General features: G+C 39.7%; 1 protein-coding gene and 2 pseudogenes across 1 annotated transcript in view; 1 reads left to right on the top strand and 2 right to left on the bottom strand.

Moving 5' to 3' along the window:
• CD276 (CD276 molecule) overlaps nt 1-15,050 on the bottom strand; it is an 82,430-nt gene that overhangs the window by 47,975 nt on the left and 19,405 nt on the right. The window lies entirely within an intron of this gene.
• LOC132660121 (NADH dehydrogenase [ubiquinone] iron-sulfur protein 6, mitochondrial-like) lies at nt 1,427-14,351 on the bottom strand (annotated as a pseudogene).
• On the top strand, nt 3,914-7,058 carry LOC105608570 (ribosomal protein eL22-like; annotated as a pseudogene).

The following is a 15,050-nucleotide window of genomic DNA, read 5'->3' as shown; positions in this document are numbered from 1 at the left end:
TGTAAAGAAGGAAACAAGCCAAACAATAGCCGGGCGTAATCCTTGAAGTCATAGCACAAGAGAAGGGGAAGGCCCGCAAATACCACCTAGTCCATTTGCTCCCATGTTACAGATGGGAAGGCTAGGGAGAGGCAAGATGAGACCCCAGCTTCTTAACAAGTAGGAGATCCTTCAAAATAAGAGGAGGAAGACTTTCAGAATATGGCCTTGCATTTGAAATGACAGAGCAGATTTACAATCAACTTTTAAAGTAACCAATATATAATAGAAATAGAAAATAAGATGAAGAGCCATTGGGAGACCAAAACTATTGGGAAATTTCTAGAAAATGGAAAGCAGGAGGTTTCAGATTTCCATCTTGATGCTGAATTAAGAAAACTGAGGATTTCCTCCCCCGAATTCAGCCCTGAAGACAGTCTAATGAAAGAGGAGTGATGTATCCCAGAATCAAACTTGGAGAAATAGAAGTCAAGACAGGTCTCAGTCTGCGTGGATATGCAAATTAGAAGTGGAGAAAGTCAGATATCATGGATGGATGAGAATCTAGGGGAAGACTTTCTAGTTGTGGATTTTTTCTCCTCCACAATAATCTGCCTTTCCACTTCTATGGGCAGAAAACACCAATATTACACCAATATAATACCAGCTGCAAATGCAAGGTAACCTCAAAGGCAGTTTTGGAGCCAGCTAGGGTGAGAAATGGGCTTCCCTGGCAGCTCAGTGGTAAAGGATCCACCTGCCAACGCAAGGGATGGAGGTTCCATGTCTGGGTCAGGAAGATCCCCTGGAGAAGGGCATGGCAACCCACTCCAGTACTCTTGCCTAGAAAATCCCATGGACAGAGGAGCCTGGCGGGCTACAGTCAATGGGGTTCCAAAGAGTTGGACACGACTTAGTGCCTAAACAACAACAGGGGTGAGAAATAGATTCAACAAACAAAGGCTGGCAGGCAGCCACTGAACAGTCTCGCCTTCTTCCCCCACACCTTGACTGGGAAAAATGACTACACAGAGAGGCAGCTCTTAGGAAAGAGGAGTGACTAGGGCAGAGTTCAAACACGTTCTTTGAAAGGCAGGGTTCTCTGGTCATTGACAAACAGGAAACAGATGCTCAGAGGCTCTGCACCCTGAGGCGCTCCCCTCATAACTTCAGCAGGAGGAGTCGAAGCAGGAATCTGGTCTTTAATCACACTCCTTCCAAAGTACACATTATTGGCTGAGAGAGCTGACACTTCCAAGGAGACAAGAGCTCTGAGCCGAAAACAACCAACAAAGGAATGACTATCACAGAAGTGAAATGAACAGACTGGGTAGAAGAAGAATTTACATTAAGAACAATACATATATCCTTTCAAGGCATAAGAGAAGCATTGTAAATATAAAGCAAGAAGAGCAATTATTACAAAAATAACTAGCAATACTGGGAATGACAAGTGTAATCATTGAAGGAAATAACTGGGGTAAGCAGCAGAATGTATTTGGCGAAAGAACAGACGAGAGTGTTGCAAGATTAGGCAGATGACAAAAGTCAACATAAAATATATCACAGAGGATACAGAGAAGTTAAGAGGTATGGATGCCAAAAGGGGAGTGGATGACATGCATTCAACTGGAGTCTCAGAAAAACAAGCAAGATAAATTATTTTAAGACACAATGTCAAATTATTTTCCTTAATTAAAAATATGGAGCCTTTGATTGAAATGCACCTTTGCAGCATAGCCAGTCTTCTTTCACAGAACATTTGCTGAAGGAGACCCGGGCTAGATCCCTAGGTCAGGAAGATCCCCTGGAGAAGGGAATGGCTATCCATGCCAGTATTCTTGCCTGGAAACTCCAGGGACAGAGGAGCCTTGCGGGCTACAGTCCATGGGGTCGCAAAGAGTCAGACGTGACTGAGCGACTAACATTTTCACTTTTCAATGAGTGACACAGGAGGCTGGGGGAACTGTGTAGCAGGAAGGGTGTAGAATAAGAAAGTGAAATTTCCCCACAGATTCACAGTGCTTAGGAGACAAAGTCCTGCTAGAGGAAGGCAGTGGTTGTGTCACACAGCTAGTCTCGATATTTGCCAAATTTTGAAGCTGTATTGATTTGGAGGCTAATCAAATCTCTTAAAGGCATAAACAAATTCCCCACGGTGTCTTATGACGATGGAAATAAAGACGTGACTAGTTCTCAATCAAACCAGAGGGAGACTGAGTCAAAAAGAACTAGAACCCAACCTCGATCTAGTTTATTTTCTAATCACACTGTTGTGATTGGCACCATATCTTATCTACGTAATATATAGAAAGGGTAAAACCTATTCAGGGAAAATTCTTCCGTCTTAGTTCATATGTGTAAGATCTCTGCATGCATGCTAAGTTGCTACCGTCCTGTCCAACTCTTTGCGACTGTATGGGATTCTTCAGGCAAGAATACTGGAGTGGGTTGCCATGCCCTCCTCCAGGGGATCTTCCCCATCCAGGAAGTGAACCCACGTCTTTTAGGTCTTCTGCATTGGCATGTGGGTTCTTTACCACTAGTGCCACCTGGCAGATCTCTAGCATACAATAAAGAATTACAAGGCATGTGAAAAGGCAGGAAAAAGTGGTCATATGTGCTCAGGAGAAAAAAAGATAATAGAAGAAGACCCGCAGTTGACCCATATTTTCCAGTTACACAAGATTTTTATGATTTTTTTCTTTGAGAACAACGCCCTTTATTCAACACTAGTGAGGCAATGCATACAGCACTAAGGGTCTCCTGATTCACTCCATCACTGAAGTACCCCCGGGTATCCCCCTAGTGATGGTGCTGTCTGCACCACAGTCCACTGTAGCTACATGTTGCCACCTTTGTTTCTTTGTCCAAGTTTATGTACACCGTGGCTGGCCTTGGATCCCTTCATTCCTGTCACAAGATACCACCTGCCTTCTGACTTCACTCACAGGCTGCTCTGCTATCAGATCAATGGTAGAGTTTGCATTTACTTCTCTCTGACAACCTACAAATGAAAGTTGCCTATAGTTGGTAGGGTCATAAAACTGGCCAGTGTGTGTGACCTCCTCACCAGCTAGTGAGGACTGCACACTGAAGCACCTGGTGCCCCAGGGCAGGCTCCATGCCACCAGGCTGCCCTGGTCTAGCAGCCAGAGGAAGGTCACTGCTGCCACCACCTTGCCAGACATTGGGATACAGAGTCCCAGCCACTGGACCACCAGGGAAGTTGCTGCCCATTTTTTGCTTTTTTTTTTTTTTTTTGTTTGTTTGTTTGTTATTGAAATGTATGAGCTGCTTGTATGTTTTGGAAATTAAGCATTTATTGGTTTCATCATTAGCAAATATTTTCTCCCAGTCTGTAGGTCATCTTTTCATTTTGTTTCTGGTTTCCTTTGTTGTACAAAAGCGTGTAAGTTTGATTAGGTTCTATTTGTTTATTTTTGCATGTATTTCAATTGCCTCAGACAAGGCATTTTTTCCCCTTCAACTATGTTGAAGGGGAAAATGGAAAGTATGACAAAATTTTTAAGAAGAATACTTTAGCAGAGAATTGTAATCTATAAAAAATATCAAATGGACTTTTTCTGGAGCTGCAAAGTATAATTTCTGAAATTACAAACTCATTGATGGATTTAACAGCAACAAACAGAATTGGTAAACCCAAAGGTCAATATGAATTATCCAAACTGAAGCCCACAGAGAAAAAACAATGGAAAGAAGAGACATGCAAGACACAATCAAAGGTTCACACATAGTGAAACTGGAATCCAAGCAGAGAGGATGGAAAGAATGAGTTAGAAGCAAAGTCGGAAGAGAGAAAGATCAAGAACTTTCCAAAACTGATCAAAGATATCAATGTATAGATTCAAGATACTTGGTAAAACCCAAGTAGGAGAGATACAAAGAAAATAATGCCTAAATACTTAGTCAAATGGCTGAAAACCAAAGTAAGTAACCAGTAGCCAGAGAATAAGTAAGTAGCCAAGTAGCTAAGTAAACCCGTAGCTAAGTAAAAAGAAGCCAGAGAATAAAGACGCATTATGCACTCATCTCACACACTAGCAAAGTAATGCTCAAAATTCTCCAAGCCAGGCTTCAGCAGTACGTGAACCATGACCTTCCAGATGTTCAAGCTGGTTTTAGAAAAAGGCAGAGGAACCAGAGATCAAATTGCCAACATCCGCTCGATCACCAAAAAAGCAAGAGAGTTCCAGAAAAACATCTATCTCTGCTTTATTGACTATGCCAAAGCCCTTGACTGTGTGGATCGCAATAAACTGTGGACAATTCTGAAAGAGATGGGAATACCTGACCACCTGACCTACCTCTTGAGAAATCTGTATGCAGGTCAGGAAGCAACAGTTAGAACTGGACATGGAACAACAGACTGGTTCCAAATAGGAAAAGGAGTACGTCAAGGCTGTATATTGTCACCCTGCTTATTTAACTTACATGCAGAGTATATCAGGAGAAACGCTGGGCTGGAGGAAGCACAAGCTGGAATCAAGATTGCCAAGAGAAATATCAATAACCTCGGATATGCAGATTACACCACCCTTATGGCAGAAAGTGAAGAGGAACTAAAAAAGCCTCTTGATGAAAGTGAAAGAGGAAAGTGAAAAAGTTGGCTTAAAGCTCAACATTCAGAAAACGAAGATCATGGCATCTGGTCCCATCACTTCATGGGAAATAGATGGGGAAATAGTGGAAACAGTGTCAAACTTTATTTTCTGGGGCTCCAAAATCACTGCAGGTGGTGATTGCAGCCATGAAATTAAAAGATGCTTACTCATTGGAAGAAAAGTTATGACCAACCTAGATAGCATATTCAAAAGCAGAGACATTACTTTGCCAACAAAAGTCCGTCTAGTCAAGGCTATGGTTTTTCCTGTGGTCATGTATGGATGTGAGAGTTGGGCTGTGAAGAAAGCTGAGCACCAAAGAATTGATGCTTTTGAACTGTGGTGTTGGAGAAGACTCTTGAGAGTCCCTTGGACTGCAAGGAGATCCAACCAGTCCATTCTGAAGGAGATCAGCCCTGGGTGTTCTTTGGAAGGAATGATCCTAAAGCTGAAACTCCAGTACTTTGGCCACCTCATGGGAAGAGTTGACTCATTGGAAAAGACTCTGATGCTGGGAGGGATTGGGGGCAGGAGGAGAAGGGGATGACAGAGGATGAGATGGCTGGATGGCATCACTGACTCGATGGATGTGAGTGTGAATGAACTCCGGGGGTTGGTGTTGGACAGGGAGGCCTGGCGTGCTGCGATTCATGGGGTCGCAAAGAGTCGGACATGACTGAGCGACTGAACTGAAATGAACTGAACTGAACTGATGTACTTTCAAAGGAGCAACAGTAAGATTTGATCATTTTGCATCAAAATTTTGGAAGCTGCAGAAATTGAATGACCTTTCTTAAGGTGCTGAAAGAAAAAGAAAACCTGCAAATGTAATTCTATCTCCAACAAAAATACTTAAAATATGAAAGCAGGGAGGGTAAATTGGGAGACTGGGATTGACGTATACACACTGTTATATATAAAATAGATAATTAATGAGATCCTACTGTATAACACAGGGAACTCTACTCAAAACTTTGTAATGGCCTATATGGGAAAAGAATCTTAAAATGAATGGATATATGTATATGTATAACTGATTCACTTTGCTCTACACCCAAAACTAACACAACATTGTAAATCAACTATACCCCAGTAAAAACTTTTAAAAATATGAAAGCAAAATAATGACATTTTTCAAACCAAAAAAGTAAAAAAGAAAAACCCAAAGTGTGGCCAAAATAATATGCTACTGGAGAATGGATAGTCAAATAAACTAATGGAATCAAATAAGAGAGTCCAGATATAGATCCACATATATACAAACAAATGATTTTTTATTAAAATGACCAAGCAAATTCAATAGGGAAAGGAAAATATCCTTAATAAATGATGCTAGAAAAATTGGATATCCATATGAGAAGTAAAGGACCTCAACCTATACACAAAACAATTTGAGTCGGATTATAGGCTGAAACATAAGAGTTAAATTAATAAATAATAAAGCTACTAGAGGTGCTAGGGGAATATTTTTGTGACCTCTGGAAAGGCAAAGAATTCTTAGGAAGGATCCAGAAAGTATAAACCATAAAAGATTGATTAATTGGACTTCATCAAAATTTAAAATTTCTATTCATCAGAAAGCACCATCAAGAAAATAGGCAAGGGACTTCCATGGTGGTGCAGTGACTAGGACTCCACGATCCCAATGCAGGGGGCCTGAGTTCGAATCCCTGGACAGGGAACTGGGTCCCACATGCTGAAACTAAGAGTCCACATGCCACAGTGAAGATTGAAGATCCTTCATGCTGCAACTAAAACCTGATCCAGCCAAATAAAATAAAACAAATATTAGGGAAAGAAAGCCAAGGGGAGATCAAGAGGCCAGTCTCTAAGATGGTACTGAAGAAAGACAAGAAGCCCAAGAAAGTCAACCTGGAAATTTAATTTGAACCTTACTCACAGAGTCAAAAGATAGAACTTTTGACTCTGGAAATTTTGAGTGGTTTCTATAGAAGGTTAAAGTGAATGGAAAGACTAGAGATCTTGGGAATGTTACTCACATTGAATCCTTCAAGAATAAAATCACAGTTGTTTCTCAGAAACAGTTCTCTAAAAGGTATTTATAATACTTTACCAAGAAATACCTTAAAAAGAACAATCTTTGTGACTGGCTTCATGTGGTTGCATCTGAGAAGGAGACTTATGAACTTTGTTACTTCCAGATTAGTCAAGATGAAGCTGAGTCTGACTATGAGGAATAGATAAAGCCATCCTTTATAGGACTTTGCTTGCTAAAAAAAAAAAAATGAAGCATACAAGAGAAGCATCTTGAAATGGACCTTTAGTTTATCAGTGAATAAAAAAGCATGACTCTGTATGTGAAGCCTTCAGCTCCTTAAGTGTATGCTGTTTATATGGTGCTGGCTTTCCTTTAATACTTTTTTTTTTTCAACATTTATTTATTTAGCTGCACTAGGTCTTAGTTGCAGCACGCGGGATCTTTAGTTGAGACACGTGAACCCATAGCGGCAGCATATGGGATCCAGTTCCCCATCCAGGGATCAATCCCCGGCCCCTGGCATTGGGAGGGCGGAGTCTCAGCCACTGGGCCACCAGGGAAGTCCCCCTTTAATACTTTTAAAATTTTTATTGGAGTATATTTGATTTACAATGTTGTGTTAGCTTCAGATGTACAGCAAAGTGAATCAGCTATATATATGTCCACTTTTTTTAATTTTAAAGATTCTTTTCCCAAAAGGCCATTACAGAGTATTGAGTGGTGTTCTCTGTGCTATATAGCAGGTTCTTATTAGTTATCTATTTTATATATAGTAGTGTGTATATATCAGTCCCAACCTCCCAATTTATCCCTTCCCCCTTATCACCTGGTAACCATAAGTCTGTTTTCCACATCTATAACTCTACTTTTGTTTTGTAAACTTTTGTAGCACCCCCACCCCTGTTTAAATACTTTCTGTAAGCAATATTTAAATAGCTTATAGCTACTGGAATTTTTCAGGATTTCTGAAATGTACTGATTTTACAGATTTCCTTAAGTTAAAGTATATAGTGAAAAAATGAAGCACAATTTTGGGTACAACTTTGTATAATGAAATATTTAAATATCTTGACAGTCTCAAAAAAAGCTGGGGGGTGGACAACAAAAATTAAAGAAAAAATAGGCAAGCCAAATTGGGAGTAATATTCACAATACATATATATGATGAAGGGCTTTTTTATCCACAGTATACAAAAAATTCTTACAACACAAGGATAAAAATAAAAGCAGCAGCACATTTTTTTTTAATGGGTAAAAAAATTCAAAACATTTCACCAAAGATAGGGAAATACAGCTAGTCAACTTAGATTTAAAAAGTGCTCAAAAGCATTAGTCATCATGGAAATGCTAATTAAAGCAATTAGGCACCACTACAATAAGGGAAATCATATATACCTGATATAATAGGTGAAACGAAATAGATTTACAATAGTTTGCAATACTAAATGTTGTATAAGATGTGGGTCAACTAGGTCTCTCACACATTGCTGCTGGAAGTCTAAAATGTAGCAATAACATTGGAAAACTGATGGTTTCCTAAACAGTTAAGGATACAATTACCTTATGACTAACAATTCTACTAGAAAAATAAAAAAGCCTGTGTCCACAAAAAGTCTAGTATAAGAATGTTCATAGCAGTTTTATTAATAGTCCCAAACTGAAAATATCCCAGATGCCCATCAAAAAGAGAATAAACAAATTGTGGTATAGTCATACTATGAAACACTATTATTTTTTTTTCTTTCTTTTTTTTTTTTTAGTTTTTATTTTTAAATTTTAAAATCTTTAATTCTTACATGCTTTCCCAAACATGAACCCCCCTCCCACCTCCCTCCCCATAACATCTTTCTGGGTCATCCCCATGCACCAGCCCCAAGCATGCTGCATCCTGCGTCAGACATAGACTGGCGATGAAACACTATTAAACACTAAAAAGGATACAAGTGATAACACAGATGAATCTCAAAAATATTATTCTGATTGAAAAAAGCCAGATGCATAAAAATACATTCTATTATTATTCCTGGAATGTCAGGTGCATGAATCAAGGCAAATTGGAAGTGGTCAAACAAGAGATGGCAAGAGTGAACTTCGACATTCTAGGAATCAGCGAACTAAAATGGACTGGAATGGGTGAATTTAACTCAGATGACCATTATATCTACTACTGCAGGCAGGAATCCCTCAGAAGAAATGGAGTAGCCATCATGGTCAACAAAAGAGTCCAAAATGCAGTAATTGGATGCAATCTCAAAAACGACAGAATGATCTCTGTTCATTTCCAAGGCAAACCATTCAGTATCACAGTAATCCAAGTCTATGCCCCAACCAGTAACGCTGAAGAAGCTGAAGTGAACGGTTCTATGAAGACCTACAAGACCTTTTAGAACTAACACCCCAAAAAGATGTCGTTTTTATTATAGGGGACTGGAATGCAAAAGTAGGAAGTCAAGAAACACCTGGAGTAACAGGCAAATTTGGCCTTGGAATGCAGAATGAAGCAGGGCAAAGACTAATAGAGTTTTGCCAAGAAAACGCACTGGTCATAGCAAACACACTCTTCCAACAACACAAGAGAAGACTCTACACATGGACATCACCAGATGGTCAACACCAAAATCAGATTGATTATATTCTTTGCAGCCAAAGATGGAGAAGCTCTATAGAGTCAACAAAAACAAGACCAGGAGCTGACTGTGGCTCAGATCATGAACTCCTTATTACCAAATTCAGACTTAAATTGAAGAAAGTAGGGAAAACTGCTAGACCATTCAGGTATGACCTAAATCAAATCCCTTATGATTATACAGTGGAAGTGAGAAATAGATTTAAGGGCCTAGATCTCATAGATAGAGTGCCTGATGAACTATGGAATGAGGTTCGTGACATTGTACAGGAGACAGGGATTAAGACCATCCCCATGGAAAAGAAATGCAAAAAAGCAAAATGGCTGTCTGGGGAGGCCTTACAAATAGCTGTGAAAAGAAGAGAAGCAAAAAGTAAAGGAGAAAAGGAAAGATATAAGCATCTGAATGCAGAGTTCCAAAGAATAGCAAGAAGAGATAAGAAAGCCTTCTTCAGCGATCAATGCAAAGAAATAGAGGAAAAGAGCAGAATGGGAAAGACTAAAGATCTCTTCAAGAATATTAGAGATACCAACAGAACATTTCATGCAAAGATGGGCTCGATAAAGGGCAGAAATGGTATGGACCTAACAGAATCAGAAGATATTAAGAAGAGGTGGCAAGAATACACAGAACTGTACAAAAAAGATCTTCGTGACCCGGATAATCACGATGGTGTGATCACTCACCTAGAGCCAGATATCCTGGAATGTGAAGTCACGTGGGCCTTAGAAAGCATCACTACAAAAGCATCACTAGTGGAGGTGATGGAATTTCAGTAGAGCTATTTCAAATCCTGAAAGATAATGCTGTGAAAGTGCTGCATTCAATATGCCAGCAAATTTGGAAAACTCAGCAGTGGCCACAGGCCTGGAAAAGGTCAGTTTTCATTCCAATCCCAAAGAAAGGCAATGCCAAAGAATGCTCAAACTACTGCACAATTGCACTCATCTCACATGCTAGTAAAGCAATGCTCAAAATTCTCCAAGCCAGGCTTCAGCAATACGTGAACCGTGAACTTCCTGATGTTCAAGCTGGTTTTAGAAAAGGCAGAGGAACCAGAGATCAAATTGCCAACATCCACTGGATCATGGAAAAAGCAAGAGAGTTCCAGAAAAACATCTATTTCTGCTTTATTGACTATGCCAAAGCCTTTGACTGTGTGGATCACAAGAAACTGTGGACAATTCTGAAAGAGATGGAAATACCTGACCACCTGACCTGCCTCTTGAGAAATCTGTATGCAGGTCAGGAAGCAACAGTTAGAACTGGACATGGAACAACAGACTGGTTCCAAATAGGAAAAGGAGTACATCAAGGCTGTATATTGTCACCCTGCTTATTTAACTTACATGCAGAGTATATCATGAGAAACGCTGGGCTGGAGGAAGCACAAGCTGGAATCAAGATTGCCAAGAGAAATATCAATAACCTCAGATATGCAGATTACACCACCCTTATGGCAGAAAGTGAAGAGGAACTAAAAGCCTCTTGATGAAAGTGAAAGAGGAGAGTGAAAAAGTTGGCTTAAAGCTCAACATTCAGAAAACTAAGATCATAGCATCCAGTCCCATCACTTCATGGGAAGTAGATGGGAAAAAAGTGGAAACAGTATCAGACTTTATTTTTTTGGGCTCCCAAATCACTGCAGATGGTGACTGCAGCCATGAAATTAAAAGACACTTACTTCTTGGAAGAAAAGTTATGACCAACCTAGATAGCATATTCAAAAGCAGAGACATTCCTTTGCCGACTAAGGTCCATCTAGTCAAGGCTATGGTTTTTCCAGTGGTCATGTATGGATGTGAGAGTTGGACTGTGAAGAAGGCTGAGCACCGAAGAACTGATGCTTTTGAACTGTGGTGTTGGAGAAGACGCTTGAGAGTCCCTTGGACTGCAAGGAGATCCAACCAGTCCATTCTGAAGATCAGCCCTGGGTGTTCTTTGGCAGGAATGATGCTAAAGCTGAAACTCCAATACTTTGGCCACCTCATGTGAAGAGTTGACTCATTGGAAAAGACTCTGATGCTGAGAGGGATTGAGGGCAGGAGGAGAAGGGGATGACAGAGGATGAGATGGCTGGATGGCATCACTGACTCGATGGATGTGAGTGTGAATGAACTCCGGGGGTTGGTGTTGGACAGGGAGGCCTGGCGTGCTGCGATTCATGGGGTCGCAAAGAGTCGGACATGACTGAGTGACTGAACTGAACTGATTATTATTTCATTCACGTGAAATTCTAGAATAGACAAAATTGCCATAATTATAAAAATTGGAATAGTTGCTTCTGGAAAGGCGAGAGATTGTGAAAGAGCACAAGGGGACATTCTGAGGTGAACAAATGTCTGTTTCCAACAAAACTGATTAAAGAGTCCATTGAAGATCTATGATTTTCACTAAATATAATTTACACCTCAAAAAACATGCTTACTGAAGGCATTTTAAATTATGAACAAGGCAAGGATGAATAATATCCCCACCTCTGTTCAACCTTAGCATTAGAATAACACAAATTAAAAAGTGAAGAAAGAGATTTAAGGTTTGGAGAAGAGAAAAAATATAATTATTTTCAAAGGATAAATGTGATCATATGCATAGAAAACTCAACAGAATATCCGATAATTTTTTACATTAGTAAACCCAGTTGCAACAGTAATAAAATTTTAAAGTCAGTAGCATTCCTCAGTGGCAACCCACTCCAGTACTCTTGCCTGGAAAATCCCATGGACGGAGGAGCCTGGTTGGTTGCGGTCCATGGGGTTGCTATGAGTCGGGCACAACTTAGCGACTTCACTTTCACTTTTCACTTTCATGCATTGGAGAAGGAAATGGCAACCCACTCCAGTGTTCTTGCCTAGAGTGTCCCAGGGACGGAGGAGCCTGGTGGGTTTCCGTCTATCGGGTCACACAGAGTTGGACATGACTGAAGCGACTTAGCAGTAGCAGCAGCAGCATTCCTCTATATCATTTGTTAACAATCTGACTATGTAATAGAAACTCAGATCACATTCACAATAGCAATAAGCACTATATAATATTCATAGAAACTAATCTATCAAAGAACATACAAGAATAGCTTTAAATCTCTAATGAAAGACATAAATGAAGACCAGGATGTTTGGAAAGATATACCATGTTAAAGAGTGGGATATTTTAACACCACAAAGATGTAAATTATCCTTCAAATTAACAATACTTTGAGTAGAATTTCTATCAGAAATAATCTAGAAACTTAACAAATTGATTCTGAAATGTATAGGAAAGAATAGAAGATCATAGATAACTAAATACTTTGAGGAAAAGCACAAATTCTCCCTAATGTGTATTTCCATATTATACAAAACTATAGTACCTTTGTAGAACTGGAGTGGAAGCAAATAAATAGTTCAATGGAACAGAAACAGATATCAATAAGTTTTAAATATGACAAGGATGGAATCAGAAATCAGTGAAAAAATAATGAATTTTGAGAATATTGACTCATTTTGTGGATTATGATAAAAGATCTCTATACCTTTAAACATGAATTATTTAGATATATATAAAATCTAAGTGTGGAAAGTATATATATCACATCTTGTGACCTTGGGATGGGAAACGAGTTCTTAAACAAGATCTCCAATGCAGAAAATTTAATCTGGGAAAAATTGATGACTTATCTACATTAGCATAAAGGATTTCTGCTCAGTGAAGGACACCATCGACAAAGTTAACAGTTGAGCAGTGGAGAGAAGATCATTTCAACATTTAAAACTGATGAGGTAGCAATATCTTCTAGACCCTACGGACCTCTAACAAGTAACAAGAAAATAATAGGAACCAGAATAAAAATGGAAAAAGTATATGAGATTGGTAGTCATTAGTTCCACTCACCAAATATTTTTCTTTTTTTGTTGTTTGTTTATTTTTAAATTAATTTTTATTGGGGTATAGTTGATTTACATTGTTGCATTAGTTTCTGCTATACAGCAAAATGAATCAGTTATACACATACATATATCCACTCTATTTAGACACTTTTCCCATATAGGTCATTACAGAGTACTGAGTTCCCTGTGCTATACAGTGGGCTCTTATTCAGTTCAGTCAGTTCAGTCACTCAGTCATGTCTGACTATTTGAGACCCCATGGACTGCAGCACGCCAGGCTTCCCTGTCCATCATAACTCCCAGAGCTTGCTCAAACTCATGTCCATCAAGTTGGTGATGCCATCCAACCATCTCATCCTCTGTTGTCCCCTTCTCCTACCTTCAATCTTTCCCGGCATCAGGGTCTTTTCCAATGAGTCAGTTCTTTGCATCAGATGACCAAAGTATTTTTATAAGTTATCTATTTTTTATATATAGTAGTATATGTGTATCAGTCCCAATACATTTCTGTCAACTTGTACAAAAACCTTCATCTCTTCCTGAACCAATGGGCCCTTAAAAAAAAAAAAAAACTTTCTAATTATTGAAGCAATAGTCATGTGAAGGAGAAGGCAATGGCACCCCACTCCAGTACTCTTCCCTGGAAAATCCCATGGGCGGAGGAGCCTGGTGGGCTGCAGTCCATGGGGTCGCTAAGAGTCGGACACGACTGAACAATGTCACTTTCACTTTTCACTTTCATGCACTGGAGAAGGAAATGGCAACCCACTCCAGTGTTCTTGCTTGGAGAATCCCAGGGACGGGGGAGCCTGGTGGGCTGCCATCTATGGGGTTGCACAGAGTCGGACACGACTGAAGTGACCTAGTAGCAGTAGCAGTTATGTGAAAAAAGTTGGAGGATGAAAAACAGATGCAAAGGAGGAAATGACTTCTCAGAGGTAAGTCTGGTGAACAGTTTGTCACCAAATATTTCTCATTTTCCTCCTGGGTTTGTGGTACGATTACACTTTCTTGTCTCCATGAAGTTAGGTGTGACATGTAACTTGCTTAATTTCGGTAAAATTTCTTTGGAAGTGACGAGTGTCACTTCTAAGCAGAAACTTAAAGTCCTTAAATGGTTCTGCAGAAGCAGAGCCGTTGTGCAGTTTACCACATTTTTCCTGCCTTTGGTGTCCTGACAGGCAGTATTAGTGACGGTGGTGATTCCATTAGCCTGGGTTTCTGAGCGGCTCTGATAAGTGGAGACTCCTGCTGACACGCAGTGACCCAGAAATACTGCTTTGTAGCTTTGAACTGTTAAGATTTCATGGTTGTCTGTCATATTAGCGTAATTTAGTTTATCCTGACTGATACAGAAGTGGGGTCCTACCAAACAATATTAGCTAAAATTTGTGCAATGACTTAAAACTGGTCAGCAGATGGTGAGGACACTGTGAGCATGTGTTTGAAGATAGCAGTTCGTGTTATTTTGTGGCAAACTATTGGGTAAAATTGCCACCTGCAATAACTTGGAAGGTAGGTCCTTACACCTTATACACTTTTAACCTGAGGGGAAAAGAAGATAGTAGCAAGCATTAGTTTCTGTTGACTGTGTTTGAAATAATCTCAGAAAATAACTGACATGTTTCCAAGCAGGAATGGAAGGAAATTGAGAGGGGCCAGAAAATTGGGCTCTTGTGAAGTTGGAAGTGATAACTGCTTCTCAACCCTAACAAGTAAAAGGAAAATGAGAAGGACTTGAAAGGTCAAAAGCCAATTAACAACTCAGCGTTGGGACTTTCCTGGTGGTCCAGTGGCTAAAACTCTGAGCTTCCAGCGTAGGGCACCCAGATTTGATCCCTGGTCAGGAAACTAGATCCTAAATACTGCACTTAAAAAAAAAAAAAAAAAGGCTCAGCTTTTGGTCAAGGATCAAGTCAAGTTTATGACCATTTTATCCAGTCATAAAAACTTT

This window comes from Ovis aries, chromosome 7 (genome assembly GCF_016772045.2).
Source record: "Ovis aries strain OAR_USU_Benz2616 breed Rambouillet chromosome 7, ARS-UI_Ramb_v3.0, whole genome shotgun sequence".
NCBI classification, from domain to species: Eukaryota; Metazoa; Chordata; class Mammalia; order Artiodactyla; family Bovidae; genus Ovis; species Ovis aries.
Note: the sequence above shows the minus strand (reverse complement) of the source record. Positions and strands in the feature narration are given on the sequence as shown.